The sequence below is a fragment of the Lemur catta genome, chromosome 1, assembly GCF_020740605.2.
Source record: "Lemur catta isolate mLemCat1 chromosome 1, mLemCat1.pri, whole genome shotgun sequence".
Taxonomy (NCBI): domain Eukaryota; kingdom Metazoa; phylum Chordata; class Mammalia; order Primates; family Lemuridae; genus Lemur; species Lemur catta.
The window spans coordinates 26394848-26408217 of NC_059128.1; the positions used below are offsets into that span (position 1 = coordinate 26394848).

The window sequence follows — 13370 nt, forward strand, 5'->3', positions numbered from 1 at the left end:
AATAAAAAATGCAATCATTTATTCTTGTGCATTGTGCCAAGTGAGAAAAAACCCGGCACTTCATTCAATGGCCCTAATTTAGACTGCTAGGAAGAGGAGAGGTTGGGGGGAGCGGGGGGGGGGGGGGGGGGGGGGGGAAGAAGCTTTTAAAGCATCTGACACACAGCTAGTAGGGCTATTTAAGAATTGCCGAACATAAAAACTAAGTGGGGGGAGGGGGGCGGATTCTCATTTCCAGGGTATCACAAGGGTAAAATGTGGCCTACTTCGTCCAAACTTGCTAATGGCTGCCTGGTCACTTGACAGGAGCCAGCCAGGAGTGGGTCTGCAAGCTGGAGAACTCTCAACATGCCACTTCAGTATTTTTGACAATGTTTATAATTGCAACTGAAGTTGACTGATTTCTGTTAAATCAACGGTTGCGCTTTGCTTTTTAGCATGGTAACTTCCTGGAAAGAAATTCAAGGAAATTGGGTGCATTGGGACTTCAAGAAAAGAAGGGGAAATTTTTATCTGTATGATACTTTTCTCCCCAGGGGTTAGAAACACTACTTAAACACAATCTCTGATGTTGGTGTTTTGCAACTACTATCTCTATGAGTAAGCTAGCGATGATAAGTTTCTCCTTGTAGGGAGCTGCAGAAGTGGAAAAGTTTACAGACTGAACTCTACAACAAAGAGTTAACCCTTCTCCGGTAAGCTCGGATGTGAGAGTCTCTCGGCTCCTCCTTTTCTTTCTACTGCGCAACCAAACTGTGCACAAGCTTGAACCAACCCTGGCCGTCATATCCCTTGCCAGTTAAATTAACAGACACTTTCGGCAGCCTATCATAACTTCGAACTGCCCAACCACCAACCAATTGGAACTAAAGCTTCGTCTAGGGCGCTCCAGGTCCGGGCGGGGGTGCATACTGGGTCCAAGAAAAGGGGCGGTAAAGACGCGATGACGGGCGGGTAAACTAAGCCAATCATAGCAGACAGATGCCGCCCCACTAGCCAATGGATAGGTTAGAAGTATGAAACGGGGTGGGCCTGTTGTCATGGGGGAGGTGGTGGCGCCTGGTGGCCACTGGCGGCCGAAGGTAGAGGCAGTGGCGGTGGAGTTGGTCGGGGGCAGCGGCAGGTGAGTGCCGGTAACACGAGCCTGAGATCTGAGGGCCGTCGCGGGCCGGAAACTCCAGCTCAGCACTCCGGAGGCGGAGGCCAGAGGAAGGGGGCCTGGACTGCGGGCCGGGTCGGGGCCGGGGCCGGGGCGGGGGCGGCGGCGGCGGCGGCGAGTTCGCTCTGGCTGGGCTGGTGGGAGAATGGCCCCGCTTGTGGTGGCGGAGTTCGCGCGGGGAAGCTAAGCTGGGGCCGGACCCACGCGGGTCAGGCCGGGTGGTCCCTTGGGACGTCCAGCTGCTCAGGTCTGGGGCACTGACTGGCGGCCGGGGCGTGAGGGGATAGGTCCCTGAGGAGACGGAAGCGGCCGGGGTACCAGAGAGGGGCTGACCTGGAGCGACCTGGTCGGAGGGCAGGGTGACTCGGGACTACCCAGGCTAGCTTGGGTGCCAGGGAGAAGGGGAACCCGGGAAGCTCGGAAGCGGCCGGTGTGGAGAGAGCGGGCTGGCGGGGGAAACTGGGAGTGGCCCTGGTCCGAGAGAGGAGGGAGGTGGGAAGACCGAGGGCGGCCGGGGTCCAGGGTGACAGGGAGCAGCCTTGGCTCGAGTAGGGGCGTCTGAGGAAAGGCTTGGAAGGGGGTGGGGACACTCCTGAGAAGGGCGGTTGTCCACGGGAGGAGGGCTCCTAGGGAGACGAGGAGCGGCTGGTGTTTGGAGGGTCGGACCGGTGGAGACCTTGGCTTGGGGGGGGGGAACCTGAGCGCCCTGCCCCCCTTAGCTGATCTGGTCTGAGGATCCCCGGGGGACCAGGAAAAAAGTCCTCAAGGAGTAGCTCGGGTTTGAGAGTGGGGTGAGGGTCCCGCAGGCAGTGGAAGTTCCCTTAGTTGGAGAGGAGTCGAGCAAAATGGGACGGAGGTGGGCAAGGGTGAGAGGGGAGACATAACCCTTTTAGGAAGGGAATCGTAGATACGGTGAGGGAACGAGAAAGTTTCTGGGGAGAGAGGATTGGTCCTGTGGAAACTGGCAAGGACGGTAGTTATGAGAAATTAACGACGGAGCCACTAATTGCTTCAGAGGTCTTCAGAAATAGAAGAAACTTCAGCTTTGTAATTAATACTAAGATGCCATCTAGGACCAGCGATAAGGTCCTAAAAGCAAGGTAAAGTGACTTGTATTCCAGTGTTTTAGAAAAGAAATTTGTTTGAAGATGATGGCAATAATATTAGGAAATAAGTTCATTGACAGAGTGGGCAATTAGGGTAAAGGGGAGGAGTAGCTGAACTAAACGAGTAGAACTGGGAACTTGATCAGAAAAAATAGTCATGAAGAGGAGATAGGCTTTCCCTGCTGAATTGAAAATAAGTTTGAATTCTCTTATACTTTAAGCTGGGTTTAAGATTCTAAAAAAAGAAGAGAAAAAAATGAAAAAGAATAGAAGTTTGAATTCCACTTAGCTTGGACAACCTCTCTGTGCAGTTTCCTCATCTGTATAATAGGGATAGTAATCGTTCCTACTTTCATAGGTTTTTTTTTTTTCCTAATGAGCTAATATTTGTAGAGCTTTTAGAATAGTGACTGTGACATAGTAATCACTGTGTACTGGATTGTAAAATAGAGGATAAAGACCTGAGTTCTTTAATGCGATGGTTCTCAAACATTATCTTGCATCAGAATCACCTGGAGGGCTTGGTAAAGTATAGATTGTTAGGCCCCACCTGGGGGTTTCTGTTTCAGTAGGCCTGAGGTGGGACCCTAGAATTTGTATTTGTCTCAAGTGATGGTTATGTTGGTCAGGGACCATATTTGGGTTAATGAAAACAGTAATAATGTAGCAACTTTAAAATACCTGTCCATCCTGCTAATGAGACAGGTAGAGGCAAATTGCAAAGATTCTATTGTAGAGGAGACCCCTTTTTAAAGCCTATGTTTTTCCAAGTATGGATCATGATTTATTACTGATTTATAAAATTAATGTTATGGGTTACCGCCAGCATTGAAAATAAAATATAGAACAGAATTAACTAGCTTTGCACTTGGTAAAGAAAAGTATTATTTTGGGAAATTTTTCTCATACATGTATATAGTAGGTCACAATGTAAAATGGATTTTTACAGTCAAAAAAGTTTGAAAAACTGTTTTCAGCCATTCATTGCAACAGAAGCAACCCCTCCAGTATCTAAGGATTGATTTTATTATTTATTTATTTTTCTTCTTTTTATGGTGATACATTCCAGTAAATTAATTCAGGTGGTGATTAAATTCCAATTAAAATTCCATTAAATTTCTTCAGTTTCTGATTTGTCTTCCCCTGTGTTTGTCTTGTCAAGTATTGTGTTATGCATCTGACACTGTGGAACTTTTTTGGATATTGAGAATCTTTGGCATGGGGACTTATGGGAATTTGAGACAGAGAAATTGAGTGGTGTTTTTCAGATGTGGTCCACTTTTGTTTCACTTGTGTCCTCTTGTTCACTTTTCTTTCTTTTCTTCTTAACCACTGTAAAAAACCTAAGTATACGCAGATATATTGACAGTAAACAACTAACACTGAAACAGACTGGCTTGAAAACATTTGATGTATAGAAAATGAGCAAAAACAAAATAAGAAACCTTTCAAAAAAGAAAAGTGAAAAGGTATTTCCTTTTTAGACAGCAAAAGTATTTCTTGGTCTTATATTAATATAAAACATATAAATACATTTTTAAGGGAACTGGATCTACAATTTCTAGGTAGAGAAAAGAAATAGTGATAATACTTGACAACAAAATGCACCTGGGATAAGGCTTAACTACGAAGTAAATCATTTATTAAGCAGGAACTTTTGTTTTGATGATTTTCTCCCGTGAGAATAAACTGGATGTGGTATATGTTGTAAATTGTTGTTTGAGGAACCTAAATGTAATCTACAATACTTATTTAAAGCTACATTAAGAGACAGAGAGAGAGAGTGTGTGTGTGTGTGTGTGTGTGTGTATACGTATGTTTTGTGCTGCTGTTGGTTTGATTTTTCTTCTATTGAAAGCTAGATGGTTTGGGAGGAATTGATTTAGATCTGTTTATGGATATAAGAACAGAGAAAGCAGTATTGAAAACTGAGAGATCATTGCTCTCTTTAAAATCTTTAATCCAGGGGATTATGTAACCCTTTCATTAATGTTTTATGAAATTGTGAAGAAACTGTTGGTGTAGCTTTGCACCAGGATGTTTGGATTATTTTTTCTCTCTCAAAAATAATTTTTAGTTTTATTTCAGATTTTTTAAATTTCTTTTAAATTTTTGTTTGGAAGACTGCAAAACATATGATCATTGCATATTTGGGTTCAAAAGCAGAAGCAGTCTTTTCACAAAGCGAATTTATTAATTTTTTCTGGTACAAAAAGTTTCAAGGATGAAAGCTTTTTTTTTTTTTTTTTTTTGAGACAGAGTCTCACTCTGTTCCCGGGGCTAGAGTGCCCTGTTGTCAGCCTAGCTCACAGGAACCTCAAACTCCTGGGCTCAGGTGATCCTTCTGCCTTAGCCTCCTGAATAGCTGGGACTCCAGGCATGTGCCACCATGCCCAGCTAATTTTTCTATATATATTTTAGTTGTTTGGCTTATTTCTTTCTATTTTTAGTAGAGACAGGGTCTCGCTCTTGCTCAGGCTGGGCTAGAACTCCTGAGCTCAAATGATCCACCCACCTCTGCCTCTGAGAGTGCTAGGATCACAGGCATGAGCCACTGCACCCAGCCAGGATGAAAGCTTTTTGATTCCTTGTTTTTTCTTTTTTCTTTTCTTTTTTTTTTAAGAGACAGGGTCTCTGTTGCCCAGGCTACAGTGCAGTGGCATGATAATAGCTTACTACCTTCCCACCTCAGCCCCCCAGTAGCTAGGACTACAGGAACGGACTACCACACCCAGCTAATTTTTAAATTTTTTTGTAGAGACAGGGTCTCACTATATTGTCCAGGCTGGTCTCCAATTTCTGGCCTCAAGTGATCCTCCCACCTTGGCTTCCCAAAGTGCTGGGACAATGGTGGTTCTTTAAGTCATTATACATTCATGAAGATCATTCAGTTCTACACAAAATGAAGGAAGAATGTAAAATCTTAATTGAGTGTAGGAAAATATAAAAGTTCATTCTTCATAACTGAACAGTGAGCAGTTTGATTACTTACTTGCTTTTAATAAATGGACTTTATTCAGTTGATTTATTAATCATACTTATCTATGAATAGCTTTGATTGCCCAGATCATTTTACAGTGGGATTTGTTAATCTGTAGTTGAATAAATGGCGGTTTTTAAATACCAAAGAAACTGAGTGCTGTGCTAGTGAGACTCAATTTTACATATCAAAGTTTATTCAGGTAAGTGATTTTAAAAAGTGGAAGTTCAATTAACACTAGTTAATTAAGTTTATTTTCTATTTCAGGGAAGTCTTCTTTTTTATAATAGCTTCTGATCTGCTTTTTCTGCTTCCTGCCCTCCAACTACCTGTACAATAAATCCTAATGGAAATGTTAGGTAAAAGTACAACATTTCTGTATCTGGTTTTTAGTTTTTTTTTAAGAATTCCTTTATCAGAAAAGGTCCCTTAGTAAACTTATCACCTTTAAGAAAAGTACTTTAAAATATACTTGAAAAGCTACATTTTGTTTTGAACATGCCAAAACACATTTACCATGTTTAATAGGTTTTGATTTCTGCAGAATAGATCTTGAATTCTGCCAACTTCTTTCTTTCTTTCCCTTTCTTCCTTCCTGCTTCCTCTGTCTCTTTCTTTCTCCCCCTCCTCTCTCCTGTCCTATTCCCCCCACCTTCCCTTGCCCTTGGAGTGCAGTGGTGCCATCATAGCTTACTGCAGCCTTGAACTCCTAAGCTCAAGCAATCCTTCTTCCTTAGCCTCTCAAAGCACTGAGATTACAGGAATGAGCCACTGTGTCCAGCCCAGAATTCTGCCAATTTATGAATTCTGACTTATGTTTCCTTGATAGGGCTAGGGAGAAATGAAACAAGGTACTTCTTAAATTAAAAAAAAATTTCTTCCTATCTTATTTTTTAATGTTTTTTTTTCCTTTTGGTGCAGTATTATTTTTTAATCTTGACATTATGATAAATCCTCTAGTTGCAAAGAAAATTTTTTTAGTAATATAACAGGTGGAAATATTATATAAGACTTTAGAATGACTATTCAGATATGAGACACAGGTAATGATGAATAGTATGTCATTAAATACTAGGTACAATATTGCCATGTATTTTGAAGAATATAAAATATGCACTTGGAAATCTTGAGGCAAAAGAAGGATAACAACTAAGGGAGAATGAGGAGATTACTGACATGTGCTTAAGGAGGAGTCTGGAGGATCTGTAGGGAGTATGTCTAGAGGAGTGAGTGGTTCTTGGCAGTTTTCCAGGAGTGACATATGTAAAGGAGGATGATTCTATTTGCAACATTCTCTCATGGAGAAAGACTTCTTTTTCTGCAATTCCTGCTGCTTGTTTTAACTCTTCCTTTGTTTTCTTCCACTCAAGAAAGTATGTCAGAATGCAAGTAAACAGACTGAGAATTGCTAGTCCTAGAGGATGAGAGCCTGGGAAAGACCATGTGGATTTAGAAGAAGGCTTGATACTTACTTCTTGGGAATAGGTCCCCAGCAACCTTAACTAGACCAACCCTTTCCACTTGTCCTCTCCAGTGGAGTATGGGATTAGGAGGAGACCCCCTAGTCATCTTAACCAAGGGGCTGCTGTATTAGTAAGTAATGTTCAATGACTTCCCCTTCTACTCATCAAAACCCTTATTTCTCCCCACTTGTTTGCTGATACTTTACATTCTTTTAACCAGGATCAAAGTCTTGAATTCTGATTAGATAGCAAAATCTTGATTATGGTAACTTGGTTATATTAAGTTATATATAATTAATTCTGAAAATGATTATTATCAGATTTTTCCAGTTTAATTAGGGAAGAAGAGGGAAAAGCTATAGAACACTGCTTGTCTCTGAATAAAGGTAGAGTTGAGGAAGCCAGGAACACAGAAATCGGCTAAATTCATGACTTTTTTTTTTTTTTTTGTATTTTTGAGATGGGAATCTCTCTATGTTGCCTAGGCTGGCCTCATACTCTTGGGCTCAAGAGATCCTCCTGCCTCAGCCTCCTGAGTAGCTGGGACTACAGGTACTTGCCACAGGGCCTGGCTTAAGTTTATAACTTTAAGATTGATTTACCTTTGGCCTTGGAAAAGTAAAAGTTGGTTACTTTCATTCTGGTCAGCTATACCTATGTACATCCCAGGTACATTTCAATTGTATCATATGGATAATTTATGAAGGTTTATATATTTAATTCCTCTTTTTTCTTTTTCTTTTTTTTTTTTTTTTTTAGAGAGAGACAAGGTCTTGCTCTGTTGCCCATGCTAGAGTGCAGTGGCGTCATCATAGCTCACTCCTGGGCTCAAGTGATCCTCCTGCCTCAGCCTCCTGAGTAGCTGGGACTACAGGCATAGGCCACCATGTCTGGCTAATTTTTCTAATTTTTGTAGAGATAGGGTCTCACTGTATTGCTAAGGCTGGTCTCGAACTCCTGGCCTCAAATGATCTTCTGGTCTCAGCCTCTCACACCTTGTAGCCACTGCACCCAGTGGCTACACCAGTGAGCCACTGTACCCAGGTTAATTTCTTTTAATATAACCAATTTGTTATAAGGAATTTTAGCTCCCTGTATTCTTTAATCAAAATAAACATTTTTGCCAGACGTGGTGGTACGTGCCTGTTATCCCAGCTACTTGAGAGGCTGAGGCAGGAGGATCATTTGAACCCAGGAGTTCGAGACCAGCCTGGACAACATAGTGAGATACCATCTCATTTTAAAATTAAAAAAGAAAAAAAGATAAAATATTTTTCAAACTAGGATCACAGAACCATAGAGTAGCCTGCTGACGACAGAAGTATACTTATAACTGCTATATTATGAAATTGGAAAAGGCATCATTTGTGTCCAGAGGAGGCATGATAAAATGGGACAAAATCCTATTTGTTTATTTGTTTGGCTTTTCATCAGTCAACTTGATATTTGTTTATTTTTCTTGAGACAGGGTCTTGTTCTGTTGCCCAGACTGGGGTACAATGGCCTGATCATAGCTCACTGCAACCTCAAACTCTTCCACTCAAGCTATCCTCCTGCCTCAGCCTCCCAAGTATCTAGAACTACAGGTGTGGGCCACCACGGTTGGCTGATTTTTTAATTATTTTGTAGAAACAGACTCTCACTATGTTGCTCAGGCTGGGCTCAAACTCCTGGCCTCAAGCAGTTGTCCTGCCTCAGCCTCCCAAAGTGCTAAGATTACGGACATGCACCATGCTCAGCTCTAAGTTATATAGTTATATGACCATGTATTTGAATCTTGACTCTATTGTTAATTTACTAATTGGGCAGTTTATTAAATGTTTCTTATGTTCAGTTTTGTCATCCATAACATGGAGCTTATGCTATCCTCCTCATCAGGGTAATGGTGAGAAATACATGAAAAGCATTTTGGGCCGGGCGCGGTGGCTCACGCCTGTAATCCTAGCTCTGGGAGGCCGAGGCGGGTGGATCGCTCGAGGTCAGGAGTTCGAGACCAGCCTGAGCAAGAGTGAGACCCCGTCTCTACCAAAAATAGAAAGAAATTATCTGGCCAACTAAAAATATATATACAAAAAAATTAGCCGGGCATGGTGGCTCATGCCTGTAGTCCCAGCTACTTGGGAGGCTGAGGCAGTAGGATCGCTTAAGCCCAGGAGTCTGAGGTTGCTGTGAGCTAGGCTGATGCCACGGCACTCACTCTAGCCCGGGCAACAAAGTGAGACTCTGTCTCAAAAAAAAAAAAAAAAAAAAAAAAAAAAAAAAAAAAAAGAAAAGCATTTTGTATAGTATCTTGCCCATAGTGGGCACTCAACACATGGTAATTGTTAATTATTGATAATTGTAACAACATTAGATCTATTATAGACTTCTCTTTCTAGGATGGGCTAATATTCCAGATATATTCCACAATGTGGCAGTTAGGAAAACCAGAGTTGATTTTAAAACTTTACATGTATTTTAAACATTTACTACTCTAGTTTGTTTTTGTGGTTGGTTTAGTGTGGTAAATAGTTGTTATACTGTACTGTTTAAGGAATAATGACAAGGAATAAAAAGTCTTTATATGTTCAGTATAATTATCCATTTTTTTTTCCAAATATTTTTGATATAAGATTGGTTGAATCCATGGATGAAGAATGAATGGGGCTGGGCGCGGTGGCTCACGCCTGTAATCCTAGCACTCTGGGAGGCCAAGGCGGGTGGATCGCTCGAGGTCAGGAGTTCGAGACCAGCCTGAGTGAGACCCCGTCTCTACTAAAAAAATAGAAATAAATTATCTGGACAACTAAAAGTATATATAGAAAAAATTAGCCAGGCATGGTGGCGCATGCCTATAGTCCCAGCTACTCAGGAGGCTGAGGCAGTAGGATCGCTTGAGCCCAGGAGTTTGAGGTTGCTGTGAGCTAGGCTGACGCCACGGCACTCACTCTAGCCTGGACAGCAAAGTGAGACTCTGTTTTAAAAAAAAAAAAAAAAGAATGAATGAATGGATACAGAAGGCCGACTCTACTACTTGATTTTTTTGTAAGGAACTGGGCTCGAGTATCCAAGGATTTTCCTATTCAAGGACTCGTGGAACAAATACCCCACGGATAATGAGGGCTGACTGTACCTGATCCTCTACCAAATATGCATGAGTTTTTGTCAACAGTGGAAACCACTTACCCTACTACTAGAAAAAACAATTTAACATTATATTATTTACTGATTTTATTAGTAAAATCATTGCTTTTATTGAATGCTTTTTGTTTAATGATATTATTAATGACTTTAAATTAATTCTGAATGCCAGATAGGATCAGTTTATTTTTCCCTGGAGGTAATACATTTCTCTTCACAATTCAAAGTAGAAGTAGATTTATTTCAGAACTTAAGCCCTTTACCTTCTTCCTTCCTTAGTTAAGGATTTGGTCAAAGGTGAAAGAAAAATCTTTCTGTATTTGTAGAAAGCTGTTAAAAGCTATATTATCTGTTAAGTCATTGCTGACAAAAGCAGGCATATAATTCCCATCACATTTATGATGTAATGGGCTTTAAATCTCATCCATGATATAATTTTTTTTTTTCTTTTTAGAGACAGGGTCTTGCTATATTGCCCAGGCTGGTCCTGAGCTCTTGTCCTCGAGCAGCCCTCCCACCTCAATTTCCTGAGTAGTTGAGAGAGACTACAGGCACAATAATTTTTTTGTTTTTGTTTTTGTTTTTGTTTTGAGACAGAGGCTCACTCTGTTGCCTGGGCTAGAGTGCCATGGCGTCAGCCTAGCTCACAGCAACCTCAAACTCCTGGGCTCAAGCAATCCAACTGCCTCAGCCTCCCGAGTAGCTGGGACTACAGCCATGCGCCACCATGCCCCGCTCATTTTTCTATATATTTTTAACTGTCCATATAATTTCTTTCTATTTTTAGTAGAGACGGGGGTCTCGCTCTTGCTCAGGCTGGTCTTGAACTCCTGAGCTCAAACAATCCGCCTGCCTTGGCCTCCCAGAGTGCTAGGATTACAGGCGTGAGCCACCGCTCCCAGCCCACAATAATTTTTTTTTTTTTGAGACAGAGTCTCGCTGTGTTGCCCGGGCTAGAGTGAGTGCCATGGCGTCAGCCTTGCTCACAGCAACCTCAAACTCCTGGGCTTAAGCGATCCTACTGCCTCAGCCTCCCGAGTAGCTGGGACTACAGGCATGCGCCACCATGCCCGGCTAATTTTTTCTATATATATATATTTTAGTTGGCCAGATAATTTGTTTCTATTTTTAGTAGAGACGGGGTCTCGCTCTTGCTCAGGCTGGTCTCGAACTCCTGACCTCGAGCAATCCACCCGCCTCGGCCTCCCAGAGTGCTAGGATTACAGGCGTGAGCCACCGCGCCCGGCCCACAATAATTTTTGAATGATTATTTTAAAGAGTTGATTCATTCTTATTTTTGAAAATTATTTATTTTTGGTAGTATGAAGGAATATTTCTATAATAGCCAAGTCTTCCTTACTCTTGCAAGGACAGCAGTCCCAAATGCTATACTGAAAACATAGCAAGAAAATGTAAGGCAAGAAAATGAACTGTAAATGATCATTTACATGACTGGTCATTTCTAAAAATGTTAACATTAACTTGTTACATCAATGCTGCTCATTTCTTAGTATCTTTCAGTAATATTCTAGACTAATTTTAGAAACCGTACAGTTTAGTAGTTTGTCATAGTGAGGATTTTTTAAAAAGTTATTTTGTGATATTAGATTTCATTTCTTCAAAAGTAAATTTTTTTGCGGTCATAACTTTTTTTTTTTTTTTTTTGCTATCCTCTGATGTACATAAATGTACTGATGAATGATTGGGGGCTAGCAGTTTGTGACATCAACTAAAGGAGATGGTATGGTAAAATAAACAACTATTCCTGAGTTTGAATTCAGCTTTACTTCCTTAGGCAAGTTAACTCTCTTAGCTTCAGTTTTGTCATCTGCAAAATAAATCACTTTGAGGATTATATGAGATAATCCATGTAAAGTTAAACAATTTAACACAGTGCTTAGCTCATGTAAATGCTCAGTAAATGTTAGCTGTTCTTGTAAGGATCCAGCATTTTTAATGAAGCAGATAGGAGGTAAAATCATTTTTATATGCATCATAAAAGTCTTTTAAATTAAATTGTACTGTGAAACTTAAACTTCATTTAGACATGAAAAGGAATCTCAAATTCTTGGCTTTGTCATATTTTCAGTCTAGTGCATCTGTGGAAAAACTTGAATCTTTATTTTAATTCTGCTATATTTTTGCCTTTTAGTCATAGTAAATTCTTAATTATCTACACCCAGGTTAGCAGTGTTACAGCTAAACTCTAAATTCTTTAGGATTATGAAGTATAGCCATGTACAGATGAGGAAGCCAGAAAAAAAAAAAAAAGAAGTATAGTTATGGAACCTATTAGATAAAATTTTCGTTAGGTTTGACCTCTATTTTATTTAAGCTACTGTTTAAGTACTGTATTGAATCTCCTTGGCATTGAATATCTTTATCGATAGTTCTCAATTTGTTACCTTCAAATCTTTGCGTTTGGGTGAAATGCAGTTAGTCTAAGAGTTCTCAAATCTATTATGTTCATCAAATATGTGTAGACTAAGTATTATGTTCTAAACATATATGTATATATACTTTAAAAAAATCTTTATTTTAAAGGCTACACTGAATTTAGAGTAGCTTTTGTTTGTTTTTTGACTATTTGCACCATCAGTAGATGCTGAAAATTCAGCTATTACCATATGGGGGTGAGTTAAATATTTTGACTTTTATCATGCTTTAAAGCTCTCAGCTTGCTTTTTCCACTTGTTTTTGAAATGGCATGTTTGGGTAAGAAAAACTAGTATACTTTTCTTTGCCCATCATGGCATATGCATATTTTTGACAGCTTTATTCCAGTATAATTGACATACAGTGCAACTGCACATACTAAAGTGTACAGTATGAGTTTTTACACATGTATACATTACAACTAAGGTAAGGAATGTAATCATCACTCCAAAAGTTTCCATGTGCCTCTTAGTAATCCATCTCTCCCTTTCCACTCCCAGAGGCAACCCCTGATCTGCTGTCTGTCATTATAGGTTACTTTGCATTTTCTAGAATTTTATATAAATAGAATCATGTAGTATATATTCATTTTTGAGAAAGGGTATCTGGCTTCTTTCACTCTAATTAATTTGAGGTTTATCCATGTTGTTTTGTGTATCAATAATTCATTCTTTTTTCTTGCTGAGTAGTATTCCATTATATGGATATATTATAATTTTTTTATCTTTTTTTTTTTTCCGTCTATCGGAACAACTGTATTTCAGTATAGTGGGGCCCACCAGGCAACATGGTTTCTGTGAGGCTGTGCAAGGGACAGGATTGAGCTAAGACAAGGGAGGTGAGCTGGTTATGCAGTCCGTGGGGCGCCATAGTGCTTTCACACACACCTGCTGCTTTGGCCCACATCTGGCAGGGGCCTTTGGTCACAGGATGGTGTAGGAGAGAATACTGCCTGGGGTCTGGGATTAGGGTGGGTCTTGGTGTCACAGGTGAGAGTGCCGGTGAAGATAGGCTGGCCCCAGCTTTGCATGGTCTGGGCTGAAGGGCTTTGGACCACTCTGAGGAGCCAGGCCTGGGCCCATCAGTGTCTGGCCCTCTCCCTCCCT

At 40.7% G+C, this 13370-nt stretch overlaps 1 protein-coding gene across 4 annotated transcripts in view; it reads left to right on the top strand.

Annotated features, from left to right (window-relative positions):
* The first annotated feature begins 997 nt into the window (after positions 1–997).
* NUMB (NUMB endocytic adaptor protein) overlaps positions 998–13370 on the top strand; it is a 171534-nt gene continuing 159161 nt past the window's right edge. For 3 of the 4 annotated variants that reach the window (XM_045564306.1, XM_045564272.1, XM_045564280.1), the window contains exon 1: positions 1011–1123. The gene's annotated coding sequence lies outside the window, so the exon portion shown is untranslated. Of the gene's footprint in view, positions 1124–13370 lie in introns of all 4 variants that reach the window. The other variant, XM_045564261.1, reaches the window with a different exon arrangement.